Source organism: Pseudomyrmex gracilis, unplaced genomic scaffold (genome assembly GCF_002006095.1).
Source record: "Pseudomyrmex gracilis isolate BER0280 unplaced genomic scaffold, ASM200609v1 scaffold_31, whole genome shotgun sequence".
Classification (NCBI taxonomy): Eukaryota; Metazoa; Arthropoda; class Insecta; order Hymenoptera; family Formicidae; genus Pseudomyrmex; species Pseudomyrmex gracilis.
The window spans coordinates 786,006-793,137 of NW_018020615.1; positions in this window are offsets into that span (position 1 = coordinate 786,006).

Genomic DNA, 7,132 nt, shown 5'->3' on the forward strand with positions numbered 1-7,132 from the left:
TCAAACTCGCGTTTGTCTATTGAAACTTGTATGTTACTTTATAATTATAACACGCGCACACACACAGTCACAGTAGATTATTCTCAAATAGCTTCTTAAAAAAAAAAAAATCTGGTAATTATTTAGAAAGCGGACTTCCTCACCGATTTCAATGAGCTTGAAATATGTTGTTGAAATCGGTGAGGAAGTTCGCTTTCTAAATAATTATCAAAAATCTTGCTACAAAAGTAAGTACAAATATTGTTCAATAATTTCATTAACATTAACGTATAGATATATTGCGTTCGTTACGCGACTGCGCAAACGCCCGGCTAAGATCGCCCGTCGAGCCTGTCGGGCAGAAAATACGACGAGTCGAGGTTTGCGGAAATGCACACTCGTCTCGGCACGACCGGTTACGTGATGTTCATTAGCGAAACCGGCTCGTAAAAGCGAAATGACTTGACATTTAACAAGGAATCGATGAACAGTTAAGTCTCCGTCGCGCGCACGAAAGCGCCTAGCTTCTCCCCGCAAGCCACGCTTTCTCTTTCTCCCGTCTCTCTACCCTTCTCCCTCTCTCTCTTTCTCTCTCTTTCTTTCTTTCTTTCTCTCTTTCCCCTCGTTTCCTCGAGGTTTGCATAGAAACCGGCAGAAACAACATGACTAATCTTTCGATTGACGGGGTTTCGTCACCCCGTCGCTTCCTCGTTGACGACGTCGGAGAAGATTAGTGCTCGGCGCTTCGGGTAATCGATTAATTAAGGGGGAAGTAAGCGCCCGGAGGGCGCTGATCTTGCAGTCGATTCGATGAGCTAAAAATAACTTGAAAATATTTTACTCATCGACACTGCCGCGTATTTTATTTGTTTTCTCTTTTTAATAAGATTTTGTTTCTCTAAAAATTGTATCCGATTCTCCCCCCTCCCTCCTCCTCCCGGTCGGGAGAGCATGGATGTCTGAAATATCGCATATCTTTTATTTTCCAGAACGAACATTCGCGTTTCGCGAAGATACTTTCTCCGAGAGACAAGTTCGCTCGATCTTCTCTCCTTCGTGTTCCTTCCACTGCTTTACCCGCTACGTCTATAAATAAAGGGAGGCGAGGTAAGTGCGGAGCCGGCAGGTTGTCGTCGGAGTCATTAAGGGTAGTGCTTCGGTTTCCCTTGGAAGCTCCATCTGTTTGTGCGCGTTGCGACGGCGAAACGCGTGCGTTCACGTACATATACACACGCGTGCACGCGCCGAAGACGTCGTCGCCGTCGCCGCCGCCGCCGCCGCGAAATGAGAGGTCGAGAACTAACTCGCAGTGGCGTCGAATTTATCGGGTCGTTCGTTGATTTTCAAACAGCAGATTTTGCGCGAGATTGCAACTAATTGTCGCAAGTCAATCCACGTAGAATAAAAAATACAAAGAAAACTCTTGAATAAAAGAAATGCTAAGAAATTCTTTGAAAAAATTTTTGTTTTATAAAATACTTTTTAATCGAAAAAGAAAAGAAAGAATAGCGTCGAGCGGGGGAATCCCGACGAGTTTCCGCGAAGTTTCGCGTTACAATTCCGAATTAGACAAAAAGTTAGGGAGCGCTGTTTCGCGCGCTCTCTCCCTTCCCGGGAGACGAATTTTACGAGGTGGCCGAAAGACCGGGGAACACCCCCCATTATCGCGGCTCGTAATGTCAGCTTGCCCTCTCGGCGCTTCTTGCGGAGTTTTAAATGCGCCATTAAATGAAATATTTCAACGTCCGCGCCGTGAATTATTGATGCCACTGTTGTAATCATCCTTGACTTCCTCGGCGAGATAACTTCGCTGAGCCTTGTGCTGACAATGAGTCTTCTTCTGACGGAGATAACAACCCAGTCAAGGTCACAAGAAATATGCGTCATGTTTCAAACTCATAAAAAAAAATAAATAAATAAACTTTTACAACTTCTTAATATTACTTTGACTTTACTTTTCTTAATATTACCTGTTTAGACTCTTCGCACGTGTGTAAATAGTTTTGTTTCAAACACAAAAAGTTTGATCGTCATCAGTTTTGTTCATTACCCCAACGTACCTTAATTAATTACAGTAATAAATTTGTTAACACAATCAGCGGCATAATCGCAATATCGCTCTTAACAAGAATAAAGATATTTTTAGCAAACGAGGACGTCTTATCTCTTTATCGTCTATTGAATATGAAATGAGAATACGAAACCCAATTTGGTGTAATTTACCGCCGCGATCTTTTTATCATTAGCGAAATGACTTGCAGCGCTCATACTGTGAAAATTACGTAATTTCGCAGAAGTTTCATGCCGCGCGCGGAAACGCGGTCTCGATGCGACATAATTCGAGCAGCGGCTTACGTCCCGCGTCATGAGAATACTATATAATAAACGAACAAAAGAGGTGCAAAAATTGTTCCGACAGCGCAGAGCGGAACGAGAGAGAAAATTTTCACAACCGCGAGAAAAAATCCTCTCTTTCCGTATCAATCTCACAATGCGACGTAATTATAAACGAGCAACTCATTTTGTGCGCATGCGAATTATCTAAAAAATACAACATAAAAAAACAAAAAAAAAAAAAGAAAAACAATCGAAACTTAAGAAAATAAGAGATCGAAAAAACGTGAAACGAAATAATTCAGGAAATAAAATTTACGAGAAGCAGAATAACCCTTTGGGATTTTCCGGCGCAGAAAAACTTCTCCTATACTTTTTCAGGAAACGGTATTAAAACTTCACACACCGGACTGACCACCGCGGTGCTAAGTAGATTACCGCAACGGTCGCGCCGTATGTTCGTCCGGTGACGTTAGATTAGGGACAATCATTTACGACTCCTCGCCGCGATATTCAAACCGAGCAGCAGCAGCAGCAGCAGCAGCAGCTCGCGTCGCGCGAGAAAGGGTTCGCCTAATCACTTTTTAACTGCATTAGCGGCCACCCTTGTCTGGCGGTGCCACACCCTCGCGTTGCATCAAAAATAGATTACACCGCGAGCAACTCTCTACCCGATGCGCGGTTGTGCGTCTCCGTATTACCGGTGTATTACGGCGGTAATATATGAACGAGCACGAGGCGGCAAGGAAGTGCAGCCGCATTAAAAATGAAGATACCTTTCGCCCGCCGCGAGCTGTCGTCCGCTGCGCGACGGCGACGACGACGACGACGACGACGACGACGACGACGACGACGACGACGTTGGCCCGACGACAAAACGCGGACTTATTTATTCAGTCCGCGGAATTTTGTACACCAAGTACGCCTCGCGCGCCAGAATGTCTCGCAGTCACTCCCGTAACGAGACGTTTACTATCGCCCGCACAACACACAATTCGTAAAACATTTCCGACGCTTGCGCGTTGGAGAACCCCTTTTTAATGTATTAATGACCTACTCTCGAGTGGGGAGGCTTTTCGTTCTCTCGCGTGCGTTTCGCGACGATAAAACACACGACCGTGGTTGTTCACGCGCTTGTTATCCGAGCGTGAAAATTTCGCGCGCGCGCTAACCACATCGCGATCGAATATTTCAACGATCTGCTTCAAAAGTTTTTTCGGATGTGTGCGTTAAGTCGATATATGTACGTTTTACAGAACGGGTTCGGAAGAATTTCTTTTGAGAGAAATAAACCGACGCGACGTGATATTTGTATCGAAGAGCTTTGAATGGCGGCGAAGAAGAACGAGTCGTCTCGACGACGTTGCGCGAACGACGACGACGACGACGACAACGACGATGGAAGAGACGACGATCTTTGTAACGCGAAAGAAACACTCGAAAGAAGCGCTCGGGAAAAATGGGGAAAAGTCGGGGGGAGAAGTGTTTCCCGTGTCCATGCCGCAAGACAATCTTGCCGCATGCCTCCGCGCTAATAGACTGCGCGCGTCAGCCTTTTTCCCCCGCAGCGATCTCTTTTCTCCGTGCGCGCGCGAGATCCTCTTCACCACCGCGTCGGATTCGCTGCCAGGACGATGGATAACCCCGGGACCCTAACAGCCGTTTAATTTGTGTCTGGCTCCACGTTTTTGTGCCGCGGACGGTCCTTTCGAGTCGGAAACAAGACGACCGGCTGCGCGACGAACCCCCCCCCCCTTCCCTCTCTTTTTTTCTCTCTCTCTCTCTCTTTTGCCTTGACTGCTTGTAGCTGTCCGAGTGTGTTTCGAGTGTTTTTCGAATCTCTCTCCCCGATCCCTTCGAGCGGGAACGTGATGGCCTTTCGTGCCGCTGACATGGCACCCGTGACAATAACAAATTGGTTTGGTCTAGTTTAAAGGGTGGGAAACGCGCTGAGTGCGTGTCTGTTGGTTTAAAACGACGGCAGTCCGTGTGGCTTACCGTCGCTTTCCGTGTCTCTGACGTAATTCGATATCTTTCTCTTTGCAAGCGAAAGAGAGAGATAAAATAATCGCGCGCTCTATGTTCTCTTTCTTTCTCTTGGGTTAATAATTTTTTGATCTGAAAATTCAAAACTTCCACAAAACGTCAGAAAAAGTCGCGAAACTTGTATAGAATATGTCTCTTTCCTTAATTTATTTTTCGATCTTTCTGTTTCTTCTCTTGCTACGAGGGAAGAAACTTTCTTCGTATTTTTTTTTGAGAAAAGTCATCCGAGACGTCAACGTTGAAATTTGTACTTTAAACGTCCGACACTCCGCGGGCACGGCGCAAATTCACCAATTATTCATCTCCATCGGACGGTGGAAAGGCGTGTCCCGTCTCCGGCGACACTTCCTAATTCCTAGACAACGGTTGGAAGATCTAATTTCCTAACCTGTCATTCACGTTACCTAGAAACTCCCTGCCTTCGTCAGCGCGGCGGACGGTTACGGATCGTCTTAAGGACAACCCGCTTAAAGTCGAAGACGTGTTCCGATACGCTCCGAAAATTTCCTGCGGCTAAACACACACTCTCCGCGCCGTGTATAATTCACTTTAAAGCTCTTAAACACGCGGTGCCAAGCGCTCGTCGCTGACAGCACAATTTTCGGGTTACTCGAGAAATGACACAGTCCGCGGTTAAAAAGTGACCGCAAAAATGTTTCCTCGTTCCGGAAATTAGTTTCTTCAAATATAGGCACGTATAATTAGAAAATATAAATAATGTTAAACAAAGAGGTTTCATCGCGCGTATAAGTTTTTTTTTAATAATTTTCAATCGTTTTTCTGGTATAAATATTTTGAATTTTCAAGCGCAAACAAATAAATTTGAATTATTAGGAAGATGTTAATAACATTCGATTCTCTCACATAATGATGTTCAATTTTAATAAAGGCATATGTTTCAATTAATTTTCTCTCTCTTTCTTTCTTATTAATGTGATTTTATTGTATAAACATGACAAATTTATTATTACACGCGACAAATATACTGCAAATTACTGACTTTTACGTCACAGCGACGTATATATGTCTGCCATATATCACGAAGATACTAGGAAGTTAAATTACATTTGGTTGACGCATATTTCCAGTGACTACGGGTAATAATATGCAAATTCGATCGCGGATAGTTGAAGCGGTTGCCGGAATAAGAGTAACATAATGGAGCGAAACCGTGCGCGCCAGTATGTCGGAGCTTATGAGCTTTAAATTTGTTTCGCCCGCAAAAATTTATTTCGCCTCCCTCTTTCTTTATTCGACGAAGCACAGATAGCGACTGTGTGTGTGTCACAAGGTCTTAATGCCGCGTTACAATTCACGCGGAAATTTTTTTCACCGTGCGCGTTGCTTTCTCTCTGAATTTTTTTTTCTCTTTGTCGCCCTAAACTTCGGGGGATTAAGAAGAGAATACTGTTCGCAACAGGACAAAACACACAGAGGGGCGCATATATATATACGCCACCACGCTGAATCAATTCGTTCAAACATAGACGCTTTAATTTTTCGCGAAAATTAATTTTTTGCATCAATGTGCTTATATTTGATTATTTTATCGCGAGTGTAATTATATTGATAAATTCGTGGATGAAATTTCCATTTGTATTTTTTAAGTAAATTTAATTAAATTCTCCGTTTCGTGTGTGTATCGTTTCGTTCGTAGTTCCGACAAGCTTTTTCGCGCAAATTGATCGCAAAAAGCGTTCGGAATAAATCGGAAAAATCATGCGCCTCAAAATGTTTTCGCGTGACGAATGCCGAGCTACGTTAGTAGAAACGTGCGCTCCGGTTTTGCGCGCTACACAGACAAAACGGCACGATAGGATAGATTTGTCGAATTGCGTTTTAGATCAATACCGAAAATCAGTCGGGCGATCGAGATGGGGAGCGAGGACAAGAGCCAATCGGCGAAACGGATGGTCTAATTCAATCTTAACTAAGCTCGCGAAGAAAATTGGCCGGCGATCTGAAATGGCCGCCCGAGGAATAGCAGCTGATGTTCTTCGCGCTAACCGGAAACCTAGTGTCCCGATTTCCCGTTAGAAAGAACACGATTTCCGGCGAGGAGACAGAAATTTATTAAAATCGTCGTTCGGTGGAAATTACTTCCATTTGATTTTCGCGAACAAAAAAAATCACACGAATCGTTCGATTGTCGTAATTAACAAAATCTCGCGAGCGACGAATCACACGTAAAATCTGAATCAACCACAAGTATTTCAATTTATCACATTCCGCGCATTTTGTGTGCCATAATGAGCATTTTATTAGCAAGAGCAAATTTGATTTGTGGATTTATTAAAAGAGGATAAATCGCGCGATTAGTTTTTATGAGTAAAATAAACAAATTTGAATTGAATCTATTCTATTTTTTGCTTCAACTAGCACAACACAGGCGCGCGCTACGTGCACGCTATTAGTGTTTCTATTTTAACGTGTTGTGTAAGTGAACACAACTTGTCACCACGATGACAGCTAGTATATGTATATACAGTTTTGCAACCATATTAATACACATATGAGAGATGTCAAAAATAACGCACGAAAATCAAACTCGAAAAATAGTGAAAGGGAGGAGTGGAAAAACAACACGTGACACTAAAGTCACGTGTCTTTAAAAATGTGACTGAAGTAAGGTCACGTGACAGAGAAAAGAGTAAAAAAGAGAATATTATATATATTATATATACTATTCTATATCCATATATAATATATATATATATATATATTATACAAAAGGTCAATGACTTTTAACGAAAGGTCAATGACCTAAAGTACA